This window comes from Cryptomeria japonica, chromosome 10 (genome assembly GCF_030272615.1).
Source record: "Cryptomeria japonica chromosome 10, Sugi_1.0, whole genome shotgun sequence".
Taxonomy (NCBI): Eukaryota; Viridiplantae; Streptophyta; class Pinopsida; order Cupressales; family Cupressaceae; genus Cryptomeria; species Cryptomeria japonica.
This window is the reverse complement of record NC_081414.1, coordinates 499,790,019-499,809,551: the sequence shown is the minus strand read 5'-3', so window position 1 is coordinate 499,809,551 and position 19,533 is coordinate 499,790,019.

The window sequence follows — 19,533 nt, the reverse complement described above, 5'->3', positions numbered from 1 at the left end:
GCCAGAGTGCCATTCATCTTGCGAAGAACTCTACTTTTCATTCAAGGACAAAGCACATTCAGCTCAGGTACCACTTCATCTGGACTATTTTGGAGGAGGGTCAGTTACGACTTGAGAAGATTCACACAAGTGAGAATCCTGCCGATATGTTCACAAAGGCAGTTCCACAGGAGAAGCTAATTTCTTCATCAGTTTTTGTTGGTCTTCTTGATTGATAATTGTGGAATTTATACCAGTCAATTCCTAATGTTTTATCCAGCGGATGTTGCATGTACAGTGGTGTCGTGTAGTATCAGTCTCCAAGTGGGAGATTGTTCGGTGTGGAGCCTGATCAGTCTCCAAGCGAGAGATTGTTGAAATGTGTCGACTTTGTTTGTTGTCCTAAAAACGCATGTTATAAGCGGCTGGGATGCTTAAGGCATTGTAAGGTTGATGTACTGTTTTTGCTGGATAATAAGAAAGATTGGACGACTGTGTATGGTGGACGTAACCCATTATGGGTGAACCACGTTAAATCTCTGTGTTATCTGTGTCCTGTTTTATTTCTTTATCTTTTGTATTTAAATCTGCATATAATTGTTAGTTCATATTTGCTTCGGATCTACTTGAAACCCTAACAGACTTTGGGGATAAATTTGTAAGAGTCCTTCCAAATTTAGGGGAACTCAACAAGTTATCTTGTTGAAGGCATAAAGGTTTTAATGCCTTTGGAAGAATTTACTCCAAATTTGAGAAGTGACATCCTCAAGTTTAGGGAAAGGGGATAATTGAAGGGTTTAGACTAATTTATTAGGATTAGATAGGTGTTAGAAGAATCTAGAAAGAGGGTTAGAAGGCAAGTGGGAGATGTAGGAGAATGCAAGTGGATGGAGGATAATTTTAATTAAAATAAACTGCTTTATTTCAACACAATAGATGCAAGTGGGGGATTTAAATAAATTAAATTTATTTATTTGAAGTGAATAATTTGATTAAATGTAAATTTAATTAAAAGGAGAGAGAAGGGATTTAATTAAATAAAATGATTTATTTAATTAAATGACATGAAAGGCTTAGGTGAATTTAAATAAATAAATTGAATAATTTATTTAATCAAATAGAGGAATGTGAATGATTTAATTAAATTAGATTTAACTAAATAGAGGAATGAGAATAAAATGAAAATTAAATATTCATTTAGGAAAGTGGCCATTTTTATACGTCTACAGTAAGTATAAGGTATGTTTTGGCTATAAATTGAAAGAAGCTACAGTAGACAAGAAGGATTGGTCGATTAGTCTATTCTGGCATAGACATCTTCTTCCTAAAGCAGGTTCCTTTGCTTGGATGATTTTTTAGAAGAAAATCTTAACCAGTGAAAGACTCCTTCAACTGGGTATTAATGGACCTAGTAGATGTGTATTATGTCGGAATCAAGAGGAAACAATTGACCACCTTTTGCTTCACTGCAAATTCTCCAGCAACTATTGGTGGCATTTTGTGGGGAAGCTAAATCTGGTATGCCCTTTTCCAAAAGGTTTGGATGATTGGTTTCTACTATGGCCTAAATCAAAATGCAAGGCATTATTTGGGGACTTATTTGTTATCCTACCCTCATTGATGATTTGGAAAATTTGGAAAGAAAGGAACCGAAGAATTTTCCAGGATAAAGAAATGGGCTAGTTAGCCCTTTGTGGGAAAATTGAGAACCACCTGGTTGAGCTCCTAAATGAATCGGCCAAGTCCAAATCGCTGAAAAAGAATCTATATACTAATTGGGATTGGAAGCTAAAGCTAGCATTCCCAAATTTGATCATCCCCTTGCTTTTTGAAAATGGCAATCCCGAAATACCGGGTAATCCAAGGTTGGATGTTAAATGGGTAGGCCCAGAACCAAGGTGGTATAAGATTAACTTTGATGGTGCCTCTCGAGGGAATCCAGGGTGGTGTGGTATTGGTTGTATTATTATAGATTCTTATGACATCTGTATTAAGGAAATTTTTGAAGACATTGGTTTGGCCACTAACAATGAGGCGGAATTCCAAGCAGCATTAAAAGGTTTGCAGTTAGGGTCTGAGTTGGGGATAAAAAGAATCCATTTGGAGGGTGATTCATTAAATATTGTCAATGTTGTTCGTAGTAACCATACCCCCAGTTGGCATCTCAACTTATGGCTTTGACCTATATTAGGGTTGCTTGAGACCTTTGAAGGTTTTTAGATTAGCCATATCTATAGAGAAGGCAATATGGAAGCAGATAGACTATCTAAGATTGCAATTGCAGATGGAGGCCTTGATCCGAGTATTCATCTAGGGCATAGATAAATTTGATTACAATGATTATTAGGGTTAAATGCTACATCTTTTGGCCGATGAATGAACTGCTTTGGTCCCCCGATGTCTTGGTTCCTATCGATTGGTCATTTATACCAGGAGTTGAACTCTTACCGGTTATGGGTCTCTCTTGATTGTGGTATTCGAGCTCCTACCGATAAGAGTATCCATCCCGATTGCTCGACCTCTTTCAGTTGGTGATTTTGTCGCTCACATAGGTCTATTGTACCTATCCCCAATCGGTACTTACTACGTTCTGGTATAGGATCTCATCAGGGTTACTACAGTCCTATTGTAGATGTTGTCAGAATGATAATCTAGCAAATCTCTGATAAGCGACAATAATCGTTTCTTTCCTCAGATACCTTGTTCGGATTGAGGCACATCTTTATTTTGATAATGGTGGTTTATAAGGCTTAAGTTATGTAACGGATCATATTCTAAACATGAAATGTTTGTTTCCCCGATGTATTGGCTCCTACTGGTGGTAGTACTTACTGAGAGACATATTCTTACCAGGTCTCTTGCTTAGACTCCTACCAGTATTCTTTATGGTTTCGGTAATTTGATCTTACCTGGGCCACTAACTCCAGCTCGGGTTGAGTTGTTGTCCGAAGATAATCTATTTTTCATCATTACTGTTAGATATCATAAAGTCGGACGGCAGCTGACATCAAGGAGGCAATTAATAGAGATTAAAGGTGGCATGCTTGAGATGTGCCTTGTTTGTGCAAAATAATTTGGCTCGATTAGCTAAGTCCTCGAGCTCCTCAACCTTTATGAGATTGCCGAGATAAATAAAGAATGACCTGCGTATTTTTAACATATCAAGCTCTCCCTCTTTCTTGCTCTGTTGTCCTTACAATGGAAATGTCGATTTTTCCAGAAGCAACTTGCTGTCAGATGGCATTCCTAAGAAAAATCTATGATAAGGGTCTGCAATTGGTTCTTTCCTCAAGCCACCCTTTGATTCTTCACTATGTTAAAATAATTTTGGGGGAGGAATTCCTTAATGCATACCACAGATACCGAGCCAATGCAAACATCCTGGCCTTCTTCCTAGCTATGTTGCTCTATATGAGGATTAGCAAACAAAGGGCAAAGCTTATCACCCAAATGGTGTTCTAGCACCACTTTCTTGGGGAAATTGACGCAATGTTGGACAATGTTGATGGTAATCTCATATTGCCCTTCCCCCATTAATATTATATGAGCTTAGGAAATGGTGTGGAGGTGCGGAAAAAGGTGATTGTAAACTCTCTTGACTTCAATGCCCTGGAGGCGTCCTGGCCTGTTATTAATAGAAATATTGAGTTCCTCTGCAAGATTGTTAGTATACAACCAAGCTTCACGACTATCAGGAGGAGCACCTTTATCCAAGAGGAAGGTCTTTCGGGTAGAGAAGACATTGGCATTATGGCCAATGGTGACATAGTTGAAGGCAACTCTTGGGGTCTTGGCCACGACAAAGAATGGATTTTGGATGATGTCTGCCACCCCTGGGAAAAAGAAGAATCATTGGCTCATGTTGCTTGTGGGAGTGATTGCCTATTTATTCTGGATGCAACCGTTGCTCCTACCCCCAATGATGAGGACCCAGACTCAAACGATGAAGAATTTTGAACGCATCATCCTCCTTGGCCTTGTGCTACGACCCTCGTTGGTTTTCCACATCTCATTTTCTTGCACTGTTTAGATAATTGTAGGTTTTTGGTTTCAACCGGCTTTTGTTCTCCTCCGGTTGTTTTTTCTAGCTTTTTAGGATCTTTGCCAGCTTGGCTGGCCCTTTTACTATTGGAGCAATGGTGGGGGGTTTTCTTCCTGGCTCTTTCCCCCCATGGCTCTTTCTGAACCAGGTATGTATTTCTCAATTTTGATTAATACAAGGGTGCTACCCCTCTATAGCTATTAATCTATTTAAAAAAATGTATATATTGTTTTCGATAAAATTGAATTTCGTGTTTAATTTGATCAATAAAATTTTTAATTTTTTTTGTAATTATTTAAAATAAAAATTAAACAAAAACTATAAAATTTGATTAAGAAATTTTAAAATTAAATTGAATGGATACAATAGTATCCTGCCTTGGGTGGGAACTAAAGATTTAGATGTAAGTGTAACTAGCTTATATATATTTAATAATGTATATAAAATAAGCTGAGAGATATCCTTCTTGAGGCGCCTATTCCACCTTAATGTGAAATTTTGATTAAAAAATACTTGTGTCTCGAGAAGGATATCTCTCAACATATTTTATATATATTATTAAATATATATATGCTAGTAGTAATAGTGACGCAACACAAAAAGTTATTAAATAAATCTAATTATAATCATACAGTATTATATTATTAAATATACTAAATGTTAATATTAATAAAAAAACCTTATTTTAATATATTATAGTATATTTAATAATAAATATAAAATATGTGGGGTTGACCCCACAACACAACAGTTAGTTGTGAGCCTCCTACATAGGAGGTCTTGGGTTCGAGTCTACTCAACTAGTTCTTAGCTCCAGGAAAAAGCTAAAACTACTGCTTCAATTGTGACTTATCAAAAATATATATAAGAGCAATAAGCACCTCGAGAAGGATATCTCTTGATATATTCTATATATATTATTAAATATATATATGCAAGTAGTACTCGCGGTGCAACATGTAAGACATTAAGTGAAATAGGGTTAGGATTGAGTGTAGAATTAAGATTGGGTTTGAGGTTAGGTTAGGGTTAGGTTAGAGATTGAATTAGGGTTAGGGTTAAGGATAAAGATAGAATTGATGTTAAGTGAAATAGGGTTAGGTTGGGTGTAGAATTAAGATTGGGTTTGAGGTTAGGTTAGGGTTAGGGTTAGAGATAGAATTAGGGTTAAGGATAAAGATAGAATTAAGGTTATCAATTAGGTTATAGTTAAGGTTTTGAGTATGAAAAAAGATAGAATATGGACCATGATCATGGTTAGGGTTGGTGTTAAGAATAGGTACAACATTAGTGTTCGAGATATAGTTAGGCCTAGGTTTACGGTTAGGGTTGAGATTAGATAAACAACTAGAATTAAAGGTAAGATTAGAGTTAGGGTCAGGGTTGCAAATAATATTAGGGTTTAAAATAAGGTTAGGGTTAGTTTTAGAGATGAAATTAAGGTTAAAGATAGAGTTAGGGATAAAAATAAGGTTATAGTTAAGGTTAGGGTTAGGGTCAGCATTAGGTATAGAATTAAGGTTAGGGTTAGGGTAAGGGTTGGGGATAAGGTCAGGGTAAGCCTAGAGATATAATTAGGTTAGTGGTAGGATTAGAGTTTTATAGTTCAACCTATCTTAATACTAACATTAATATTCAATGAACCTTAACCCTAACCCTAACCCTAACTCAATTATTTTTCTTATAACCATAATATAACCTAACTATAACTCAATTCTAGCCTTGAACAATATCTTAGTTGAATTATAATCCTAACTAAATCTCACCCCTAATCTAATTGAATCATAATCCTTAACGTAAACCCTAATTGAACTTTAATCCTATAGTTGAACTCAAACCCTAAACATAATGGAACCCTAACACTAATCCAAATCGAACACCAACTTTAAACTTAACCCTAATTAAAACCTAACCCAAAACTTATTTGAACTCTAACCTTAATTCTAACTCTAACCATAATTATAACACTATTCATAATCCTAATTCTAATATAAATCCTAGTTCTAAGTATAAACCTAATTAAACCCTAACCCTAACTTAACCCTAACTTAAATATTCCCCCTAATTGAACCCTAACCCTAACTTGACCTTGAAATTGACCCTAATTTAACCTAAATAACTCTAATCCTATTTGAATTGTAACCATAATTAAAGCTTGCTCCTAACATAATTTTATTATTTATTACTATACTCTTAACACTAAATGTAAGTCATAAAATTGAAATTAAAGCCTATGCTTGACATAATATTATTATTTTATTATTACTATTAGACTTTATGACACCATGTAAGATATTAAATGAAATAGGGTTGTAGTTAGGGTTACAGTTAGCATTAAGATGTAATGCCCCCCAAAATACCCTAGAGATATATAGCCAACTAACATGCTAATAGAGACAAAAAAAAATTTAAGCATGTGCTAATACAACATATATTAAACTACCATTAATCAAAAGCATTATTTAACATCTACAAGATTACATAAAATATAATTAATATTTACATAAGATAACATCATAATTACGTAAACAGAATACAATACAACATCTACCATTCCCTAGGGTACTTTAACATCATCACACAAATAACTCTAACACGTAAACACATCTCCATCTATGATATCATTTAACATTCTTTACATTTATTTTCTAATAAATCACTTTCCTTCTTAACATGTGGATCATTATTCAACAAATGCATATCTTATCAAATCCCCAGTATCCATTTGATTCATATTAAAATACCAAACCAAATGTTCCTAATCCCTTTCCAAACCATCTAAGATGTCAAGTTATCATGAATACTCATTTAGTCATTAACTAATGCAATCTATTTCACTTCCTAAGTATAACCATACATTCTACAAGTTACTCATTCCTATCCATATTCTAGAGATATCCATGAACCAATAATAACATCATTTCCATTAAGAATATTCATTTAATGCTAGCATGCACATCACTCAATCATTTGATCCCTTCCAATTTAGAATTACATACATAATGCATATCCAATTAGAAAATAGTCATTTACAATGATTTCAACAATCATATTCTATTATAATACATCAGGATCTCAATCCACTATAAATCCTATTATAGATGATTACAAGATACTATTACATATTCTTCCTTTACAATTATGCCTTCATTGTGATACGAGATACATAATCTCAATTTTCAATACATAGAAGATACTCCAAGAATCCATCTACATGAAGAGAAGATATGAATCCACACTTACGCACAAGAGCATCCAACAAAGAACATACCAATGGAATAAGGCATCAAACCACCCAACCATGTGGAACCATAAGGAACCACCCCTCGTGCTAGGAGATGACACAAGATCCCACACACTCTCTAGATCTAGGTTGACATCTAACAACCAAAGGATAACACTCCACACATCGCACAGCTAAATCAAACCTCAACAAAACATAAGACCTCAAAAGGCTACTCACAAAATCAAGGCTCAAGGTACAAGGACCTACATGTAGGGAAAGAGTGTCATCACATGCGACAAATGGGAACCTGTCCTGGGGCCATCATAGATGCACATGAAGAGCCATCTCAACCTTGAAGGAGTAAGGGAGATTAGCTTATTTGGGTTACCAAGGTCATTCCAATCCTATCCTGGATTGCCATCCCCAAGCAAGGCATTGGGGCCACCATAACCATTCCTTATCTTAATTAAGATGAACTATTCTACCCAATCCTCAAGAATTAATTAATTTAAATTATCACTTGATTACAAGGTTAAACTCCCAATGAGATATTTTAGTGGTCCAGACCCTGGGCAACTTGGTTGTCTACTCCTCGCAACCCCCAACCACTCACTTGGAAGCCCACTCCCCCTAGCATGCACCTAGATCTTAGGGTAACATCACATACATCTCACAAATAATATGACCAAGGGCTCTCAAGAAATAACTTGGTTTTCTACTTGGATCTCAACCAATAATGAACAATCTCAAGATGCATGACAAGTACCAAAGAAATAAGAAATCCATCCACAATATCAAAAATATAATCAACATGAGCTCGGGTAAGAAATACAACAAGGTATCACAATCATCATGTTTTCCCAAAATAAAGTGATAGCCAAATTTAAATCAAAACCTCAAAATATTAATATAAATTAATATACCAGTCCTGAAACAACTTGGGAGCTCTGGAAATAACATAAGATATCCTTTGGATAAACTTAGAATTGGAAAAATCAACTGAGAAAACCCCAAAATGATCAAAACACAAAAGATAGGGCAGTTTAACACATATGACCAATCTTTTAGCACATATGACAATTCTTTTAGCGCATATGACAATTCTTTTAGCGCATATGAGACAAAGTCCAAAAATCAAAAGGCTGAGTAAATCGGTGCATCAAACACATACAATAGCACATATAAATCCAAGAGTAGTGCATCTAAAGCTTAGAATAGCACATATAAAATAGAAAGTAGTGCATATGAAACAAAGCATAAAACAACTTAGAAAATGGAAGCAGAGATTTGCAACTTTGTCCAAAAAAATACTAAGGCATAAACTCGGATCAAAAACAACCCAGATTTGACACAAAAGCAAGTAGATCACAAGAACAAGTACAAATATAACTCAATCAAATCCAAAGTGAAGATATTATTTCATTTTCATAGCCACAGAGAACTCACAACAAAACTCAACAAAGAAATATTTAATCAACTTGACCAAAGCTAAAGAAAGGGAAACAATCATCCAACACCCACAAGAGTATGGAAAATCACTTCACTCTTCCAAGACCAAGATGAAGAATCACAACAACAAGGAATTATAAATTTATTCACTGAACCATTCACAACAATCACCAGGTAACCATAATGAAAACAAAGAAATATATCTCAAATCAAATCCCCAAAATACATCATAAACTATTCTGATACACCATTTCCATTATCTCTCCCATTCCCACATACAACATTCAAGCACGAAGTAGGCAATCATTCTAGGAAATCAAAATTTGCAGAGAAGAGAAAGTCTTCCAACCTAGGAAATTATATGTTTTGGCAATACAAATTCGATAAAGAGCCAATTCAAAATCTAGACCCAGCAAGCTTCAATAATCCAAATCCAAGCTCAAGCCCAAAGCCAAAACAAAAATTGCAGAGAAATTCCTCCTGAAAACCAACCCCCGCAAGAAAGCTCAAAAAACTCCATAAATAGAAAATAAAACCAAAAACTATAGAATAATGTCGGTCAATCAAAATAATATATTAAAAATATATTTCTTACCAACCCTTATGCAAATACCAAGGTAAAAATATAAAATGTTATTTAATTAACTTACCCCAATATCCTCACCCAATGGTAAAATAGGGTAAGTAACTAAAATAATAAATTAATAACCAAAGGGGTAAAAAGATAAATAATAAATATAATCAACCAATAATAAATTAAACCATGGGCACAATTAAATATAAAAGCCCATTAATAAAATAACCAGGAGTGTATAAATAAATACCCAAATCAATATAAACACCACAACTTATTAATTAAATAAATTAGAGTACAACCTAAGTTGGCCTAGTGGTGGAGAACTTGTGCTCTTGAAAGAGAGGTCACAAGTTCAATTCCCTCAAGGGGGTAGGGTATGTACACCTTATCAGCTTCAGACCATTACCTATCAAAAAATAATAATAATTAAATAAATAACAAATAATCCTTGATAAATAATAATAATATAAAATCATTAATTAAATATAAATCCAAAGGATAAATATTCATTGTGTATGGTGAAAATGGAACAACAATATTGAAAGACTAAAATAGATTCAACCACAAAACCCTAGCCTAACAACAACAAAGATCCACCATAACATATGAAGATTACCTAAGACAATGCAAATCAACAAATCACAAAGATTATACCATCATATGTCCAATAGGGTTTGGATCTCCATTCTTCCTATCTCCATTGATCTTGCTTGATATATTTGCTCTCAGATTTTGTGTCCAGGAGTTTAGAATACATAGGAAGGTTGATTAGGGTTGATAATGAAGGAAGCATCTCCTTATATAGAAGACACTATAAGAAATGGAGGGATAAGATTAAGAGGTGTAAAAGATAAATGGTCGGCTAGGATTAAAGGGTAGGTAGTGTAGAAATTAAGAGATGAATGACATGTGTCATGGGTAGAAAAGGCTAATGAATTAATTAAATAAATAAAGATTCATTTAATTAATAGAAGTGGGATCAATTAAATAAATAAGATATTTATTTAATTTAAGAAAAAGGATAATTTAAATAAATAAAAGTATTTATTTAAATGAGGAAAGGCTTAGAAGAGGATAAATGAATTAATTAAATAAATAAAGATTTATTTAATTAATAGAAGAATTAGGCTAAAATAATTAAATAAATAAAAATATTTATTTAATTAGACAGGACAATTTTAGGTCTCTACATTTTGCCCCTCTTTGAGACAATGCAGCTTGTCATGTTGTTTCAAACAAGATAAGATGAACTGATACAAAGTTGCCCCAAGATGGGAATGATATGCCCCCTTGAGAGATTGGATGAAAATGTCTGAAAAGATCGCAGGCAATCTCTCGATAAGAAGGAAAGGCTAGAAAGATTGACCAGATAGAATGGAGAGACAAAGTCACAAGATAAAGAAGACTGACTTGGGAGACTAGGGCTAGGGTAGTCTATAAGATAGACTACGAGGGAAAACATCCTCATTGTCATCCACACACCTAAGAGATCAGAGTGCAGAGAGAGAAGAGAGCAGTCAGCAGTGATGGCATTGGTACACAGATTCGATTGCGTTCACCGAAATCAGAGGCCAGCAGATGCAAGAGAGTCGATGAGTACCACAAAACCTCCTTGTACCTTGTTGCATTAATTGTTATCATAAATACATGTCAAGTAGTGTAATAAATGCATTTTAGGTAGGTCAAAAAAAATGTCAAGCGAGGGGGAAAAATGCTAAGGCACATCTGTGTTGGTGTCAGGCGCGTCTATGATTTCAGTAGCGTCTGTGTTCAATGAGAGCACGTATGTGTATTGCAGGTGTGATTATATAGGGCAGGTGTGTTTATATAGGCCAGGCACGTCTGTGCAGAACAGAGGCACGTCTGTGTGATTTAGGCGCGTTTATGAAGTATGTAAGCGCATTTGTGTCATGAATGTGTGTTTATGTCTTCAAGGTCAAATCGACAATTCTGTGATAAACATACACTATCGATTGGATAAGTTGTTGAGAGGATACACTCAAGCAGGTCCTCTAGGGAAGACTAGGATAACAGATAGGGCTAGGATTGACAATTCTGTGATAGAACATACGTTGCCAATCAAAAAACTACTCAAGAGGACACACTCAAGAAAAGACCCTAGGATAGGATAGACCGAGGCACTTTGTGATGAATAGGGACTACCAAAGAAATTGACAGTTTTGTGATAGAACATACATTTCCAATTGGATAAGCTACTAAAGAGGATACACTCAAGTAGGTGCCCTAAAAGATTGGATAAAAGTAGTACTTTGTGATGAACAAGGAGTACCACTAGGATAAAAGAGCAGCACTTTGTGATGAACAGGGAATTCCACTAGGATAGAGTGCCATATGATAGATATAAGCACTAGAATAAAAAGCAGCACTTTGTGATGAACAGGGAGTACTACTGGGATAGAGTGCCATATGATAGATATAAGCACTAGGATAAAAAGTAGCACTTTGTGATGAATAGGGAGTACTACTGGGATTGACACAGTTGATTTTCTTGACTACAAGAGGACCTACCAATGTTGGAGTCATAGGAGATATTTCCATTGACTTAGAGCTTGCGAGCAGAGCTGACATTCGAGGATAGAGTAGCAGTTGAGGCTATGGGATTGCGATACATTATGTATGTACCTAAGTTTCGAGTGAACATGGGATTTTTGACTACATTAGTTGAGAGATGGCACTCAGAGACATGCACGTTGCATTTATCGATGGGTGAGATGATAGTCACCTTAGAGGATGTGTACAGGATACTACGGATATAGATAGATGGGGAGTTGGTTCCGTACGAATGAGAGGGAGATCGAGAGGCATTGAGATGAGTTTTCTAGGATCTAGGACTAGAGATAAGGGCAAGACATGTGTCTTGGGACACCATGACAGCGATAGGATTGGCACTACTAGTGGTACTAGCAAGAGTTATCAGTGGATTCCTCTATCCAGATAGGTTGACACGAGGGTTGGTTGTGTGATGGGGGAGGACTCTGGAGACATTGGTGACTGAGAACACCAGGTTTGCATAGGGGTCATGTCTGCTAGCACACTTGTATTATGAGCTGCATTAGTTTTTGTATCATAGATCAGCAGGATTGGGGTGTGGAGTGACCTTTTTGTAGGTATGGGCCTATGAGCATCTGTTGGTTACACATTTGATACACTTTAGAGGCAAGGGACATGGGCATAGCTATGTGCATCTATATAATATGATTACTTCCCAGCCACAGATTGGGAGGCTAGAGTACTGGCGTTGAGTTGTCGATGAGGTAGACAGTGTGGTATGGAGGCCTTACCGAGATTGTGGGGAGTGGGAGGATGATGTAATGGAGCTATCATATTTATTCAGGAGTAGGTATCTGATCGGTCGAACACCATACATTATTGAGTGGCAATTGATTGATAGGGTATGCAGGCAATTCGACAGGATACAGCAGATGCCACGAGGGTCAGGGATGTATGCACAAACAGTGAGGGATCAGGTGCATTTAGTTCCATTATTGCCTTATGATCAAGTTGTGACGCAGCTTCTAGAGATGGTTCCCATGCCTTGGGACATTTGGGCAGATGTGGAGGATGCAGGGATGGATGCAAAGTATAGTGCATATTGGGTAGAGAATCTATTTCCATGGCTGACGGATCCAGGGGAGCCGATAGAGGGTGATGGTGGAGATGGTGGAGATGATAGTGGGGATGGTGGAGGTAGAGGTCGATGGCGGAGGCGGGGTGTAGTAGCGGAGAGGAGAGTGGCTCAGAGGAGAGATGGAGGAGAGGAGAGGTAGGCTCATGTAGTGAGGGGTAGAGGTGGATTGTCGTTATAGGTGTCAGCAGCACAGGTTCCTAGATAGGTACAGGGACAGGGACAGGAGCAACCACAGGAGCTACCACAGGGATAGGGTGAGGGGAACGGGGAGGAGGAGGATGAGCTACTATCCATGAGAGAGATTTGCCATGGATAGGTAGATGAGATCCAACATTCGGAGAGGGATGCATCTAGGCTCAGGAGACAGCTAAGGGGCACTAAGCGGGAGAGGGATCAGGCTATTCAGTGCTACACAGAAGCTGAGAAAACACTGAGGGCAGGCATGACGGTAGTAGAGGACACAGTAGCTGAATATGCCTATGTTCTATACGTAGGGGAGGAGATAGCTTACTAGTAAGACATGTACTATGGAGTGGTGCCACTAGATCAGCGGGCTAGGAGCTTTCGAACACCATCGAGGACTACGACAACCATTGGAGGGAGAGACAGGAGATAGGCATTTAGTGGTGGGGTCATGGGTCCTCCACCACCACCAGATAGAGGGGGTAGGAGAGATGATCCTAGGGTGGGTCCTTCCAGGGCTTAGACTCCATCGAGGCCAGCCGGCTCCGAGGGAGGGAGCTCATCATAGCCTTAGAGGGCTCCCTATCTATCAATTTTTGTACCATTTTTGTATGACGATGTAGACATCTTCAGGTGATTTTGTAGCCATATGATTTTCACATCATTGTATCATGAAACTTATGATTTTGATATATATGTGAGATGATTCATCCTTGCGGTAGCTATATGCATGTGTACCTATGTAATGTTGCTTATATGTGATGTATGATGATGCTTATGATATGGATGTAAATATGTACATGATGGAATGCAATATATTTTTGTTCTTTTTCTGTTTTATATGACATGCATGATGCAAATGTGAATGTATGAAATACAGATGAATATGATAATGCAAATAACTATTTACATGATGAGAATGTAAAATGTGCTAACATGTGTTGTGTGCAGGATATGGTGCAATTGTGATATCTAAAATGCTAATATGTGGTAATGAGGGTGAAAACTACATGAAATGCAAATATTTTTGTTGTATCATTATACTCAGTCATGTGATAGCAGGCTACACAGACTCAAGAAGGGCGATGGAGGTCAATCAAGAAAGGGGGATGGAAGATAGAAGATATGGATGTGAAAGAGCTTGTTGTGCTATTATCATCATTGAGCTTTATTATGGAAAATAGGTTTTGACAATCCAGGTATATGTTCGACCCAGAAAGTCATTGTACCCATTTGCATGGATATTAGATAGTCGCAAACAAGGAATGCCCCAACTCACACTAGACTAACAATGTCCTCATATCCTTGGACATGTCATAGCACTACTAAGAGACAACCCACAGGCAGCAAAGAAAAATAGTTGACGATACCCCATCCTCGCCTTTCTAGTCAAATGCATCCGATATAATCTCTAGTCAGAGACATCCTGGAAAATCTAAAAGACATGTCACCAAAAGATAAAATCAAAAGAAAACCCAAGACTCGACACCAACATCCACTATAGTCCTCAAGTTTAGTGTCTCTTGTCACTTGTATAAGTTTATTTGATTGTGGTCACAATGTTAACTTTCACAAAAGGATAGATAGCACTGAACCATAATGTTGTTTGAGTCTGTTGAAAGATTTGATTTGTTGAAGCCCGTTGCTATTGTGTCTCATCTGAATTGATTGAATCCATGAAACTGATACTTTATTACAGAGAAGACATAACTTTATTGCGGATTTGTGATGCAAATTTTGCTTTATTATGGATTGTGCATGGATAAACTGAATAAAACTGGAAGAAACTGTACTCCTCGGAATGTGTGATGCTCTTAGTTCCACACCCATCACTAGACTTAGGATTTGCCTTAGCCACAAATAGGATCTGATTTATTATGGATGGAAAGGGGTGAAAAGGAAGGATTATTATGAATGGCTAACCAATCTTAGGTAGATCAATAACAAGCCATGATGGGAATGGTAAGTTTATTATGGATGGATAGGTTGTGAGTGTGTGCAAAGTGAAGGATGAGATTGAATCCTAAAGGAGGGAGGATCAATGTCTCTACGCATGGTGTCAGTGACCCGGTTTTCACCATGGTACTTGCCCAAGGCGCCACTGAAGTGGTTTTCACCATTGGACAAATTTATTTCTTTACTTTTTATTTTGTTTTGATTTTTCAAAAAAAAATTGTGTCAAAAGGCGCATGTTTGCTAGGTTTTCACCCAGTAACGATTTTTTATTTTTATGATTTTTTTGTATTTTTTATTATTTTTTATTTTTTTGTATTTTTGAATTAGGATATTCTAAAGAGCTATGTGTAAAACCTACAAAGGTGCATGTTGTTGATAGGATCCTCCAAAGGTTCATCATCTAGTGTCGAGAGCTGATATGCACCAGATCCATAGACTAATGTAATGATGTAAGGACTAAGCCAATTTGGTTCAAACTTGCCCTTCTTCTCTCTGTCTTGCTGATTTTTGGGATTTTCCTTGAGAACTAAGTCACCCACCTCAAATATTCGAGGCTTAACCTTATGATTTTAACTACATCGTTCATTGACCAAATGATGTGTAGCTCAAATGACTATAGTCCTTGATAAAGGAACTGAGATATAATTACTAGTGTGTGGACTACGTAGGCCCATATGTGTGTCACCTAAAGAAGTTTGGGCATCCCTGATAACAAAGTCCCTCGAGGAAGTTCCATTAAAGGTCCATGATGTATCGCCAGAAGGGAAAGGATGTGCGGAACAAGTGGATGAGGAAAAAAGGCTTATGATTCAGAAAAGAAGTGAAAGTAGGATAGCATGATGAAGACTTAGGATCAACAAGTATGCTTTTTGACTTAAAATTGTAGAACTTTTGCCCCCAGTTACTTTAATATTAGGGGAGATCAACTCTTGTTCTTTTTTCTACATAGGATTTTTATCCTTGAATTTGATTTTTGTAGAGTCCAAGAGCTTTTGATTTTGATTTGGACTGAAGGGCTTTTCTTTATTTTTTACTTTTAGATTTTTCTTTCCAAAGCTTGATTTTTGATCCCTCATTAGTAAGGGATTTTTTAATTCTTGTTGATCCAAGTCTGGGAGAGATGTAGAAATGGAATGAGTGGATAAAATGGTAAAGTTATATGAGTTCTCAAGAGGGCTGGTGATACGCTCAATAGATTCTTCACTGGAACCACTCTTAGAACTATTGATAACAAGAGCTTCTTGGATCACTAGAGGAGATTTGCATTCAGACTTAATAGCCACAACACTAGGTGGTTCACACTCAATTCCTTGCAACTTATTTATAGATTGTTCCTATCGACTAAATACCTTAGGAGATAGTGGGATTTGATCAACATGAAAGATATACTCACCACATCCCATATCTTTAATCTTGAACCTTTCTTTGATTCTGCTTGTTTTGATGTAGACACTTTCAAGGATTCTGGATCCACATATGTTGATGAAGGAACAACCTCTCGATTGACTGGGAATGTTATTTCTGATCTAGGTCGCAAATTGTTGCAATATATGAATGGGTTTTGATCATCTTTGATGGTCACTTCAACTCCTTTATGTGGGAACTTGATACATCAATGATATGTTGAGGGAAAAAATCTCATTTCATGAATCCATGGGCATCCCAAGAGTATGTTGTATGTGAGATCTATATCAAGGACTTGACAAACCACATCCTTCATTACCGGTCCAACTCTAAGGGGTAAAGTGATTTTGCCTTTGGATGAGCACTCCTTGTCATCATATGGCTTGATGGTGATTGTGTTTGTAGCATTCACAACTTTTTTATAATATCCCAATTTCTTAAGAGTATTCAATGTACATATGTTCAGACCTACTCCTCCATCTATCAGGACTCGTTTGATGCAGTTTTTATAGATAAAGGCTTCAATATGCAGAGGTGCATTATGAGGCTAGCCTATGGAGGCATCATCAGCTTTGGTGAATGTAAGGGAATGTGGAACGGAAAGGTATCCCACCATAGCTTCAAACTAATCAACATTCAGATCAGTGGGTATAGAGGTTTCTCTTAGGACTTTGTCAAGTATGGCTTTATGCGAAGGAGAGATATGTAATAGTTCTAGGATTGAATAAGCACGGGTGTCTCCCTGATTGTTCTACTAGGTCGTACTCAGGTTTGGTCGATGAGGAAGCAGTGGTTTTAGCTGGACCACCTTGCAAGGTGACCTTACCTCAACAAGTTGTGACATTACATTCAGAGGTAGATTCAGAAGAAGGTCCAATGCCTTTCAGGACAACTTTGGGTCTTTTGGTAGAGCTTTCAAGCATTTTTTCCTTTATGATAATGGTAGAAACATAGTTGTCCATTGAAATGTGGTTAGCAGTTGAATCATAATCATAGGACACTTTTGTATAGTTGGCTTGCTCATCTGTGGCTTTGGCTTTTCCCTTGTCATGTTTAGGGAATGGTTCCTTAAACATCTCATGTTCTTGATTGGATGTATGCCCTTAAATCTCAATGTCACCTCTATCAATAAGATCGTATATAATATTCTTCAAGAGATGGAAAATTCCTATTTTATGCCCCTTGCTCTTGTGATATTCGCAATACTCATCATCATTCCACTAATTCAATTTGACCTTTGGCTCATATGGAGGATTTTCTGGAATTGTTATTATCTTGTTTGCCACTAGCTTCTTGAAAGATGATTCAAGTGGTTCTCCCAATGGGGTGTATTTCCTTCGTGGTTTTGAATTTGTTTGAGTATTCACTTGATTGTTTGTAGAACTTGATCTAGAAAGGATGATTTTGGGTCTCACTATGTTAGCATCGGCAACACCATCATTTATTGTGTTCTTGTTCTTGTTCCAAAATCATGGCTTGTCTTTTCCTTTAAAGTCCTCTTTGTTTTCTTTAAATATCTTAATGACTCCTTTCTCAATTAAGACCTTCTCTATCGCTAAGCCTTTCTCAATGATATCCTTAAAGGTGGACAAACAAGCTTTCCTCAAGTCATAACCAATTTCTCTGTTGACATTTTGGGTAGACATCTCTACCATTTGCTTTTGTGGAATTTCACAAGAGCATTTGCTGGCTAAATTCCTCCATCTTTGTAGGAATGATGAAAATGACTCCCCATCCTTTTTCTTGGTGTTGCACAAAGATATATGTCTCTATGTTGTATGAGAAATGTTGGATAAAAGCTTATGCTAGATCACCCGATGACTTAATTCCAGGTGGAAGTTGGGAGAACCATTCCATAGCTTTTTCACCTAAGCTTTGTGGGAACAATCTCATCAAGTACGTTTCTTTTGTTGCTACCTCAATGCAAGATGTGAAAAATTGTCTTATATGTGCCTTAGGGTCTCCTTTGCCTCTATATTTATCAAACTTTGGTGTTACGAAATGTGTAGGAAATGGAGGCATTGCAATGATTTTATCAAATGGATAGGGACATATGTCTCTCATTGTATAAGTTGGCTTTGGTGTATTTATGTCCTCCATTTTCTTTTGTAAGTCCTTTATTTGTTGTTCCAAATTGTTCTTAGGTGGAGACCAACTTCTTGGACCATATCCCATGTCTGAGCCAATGGATGGAGGAGGAGGATAATACATATATGGATGGTATTGATCATAAACATGTTCATATGGAGGAGGTCTATAATGATATGGTGTATGGGGACCACTTGGTATAGAGTCATAATGAGGGATGGAATATCTTCTTTGTCCATGTATACCATATTCTACAAGCATGTCATGAGTTTGTTCTTGTGTGGTGCCCCCAAATTGACACGTTTTCTTGTGTCCAAATTTTGAGCATGCCTCTAGATATCCAATTGCTTTTGAGGTTGGTTCTTAGCATTGGTATGCAATTGAGTGTATTTATCCACATAAGATTTCCATAATGGTCTGTGTACACAGAATTGTTCATGAGATGCTCTTTCATGAGTATCATAAGCTTGACCATGTGTATTTGGGACCTCAGGATTTTGAAACAAAGATGATGGAGACTCAGGCACGAAATATGGTCCTCTAGTACCTCCACTATTAGGCCTCCTTTGACCCATGTTGAGTTGAGTTTCTTGCATAGGTCGATTTTCCACTATTTGAGACATGTCAAAATCATGAGGTATCTTAGTTCCACTTTGTGCCATCACTTGTAGAAAATATTGTCTATCTTTTCTCATGATTTCCTCAACTAATCTATTAAAATGAGGATCCATAATAGAGTCTTCCACTTTTGTTGAATGTACGGAAAAGTTGTCCATATTGTCTTTGTGTGTATCATTGTTGTTTATGTTATCCATGTTCTCAATATTTTGAGTGTTTCTATAAGTGTCTATGTTAGGTAATGTGGTATGATCAGAATTGAAGAAGATATCATTGTCATACTCATAGCCACTCATGTTTGCGGACTCTTGAGCCTATTTAGCTTCTCTCCTAGATTTTTGGGAACAGGTTTCAACCATGAC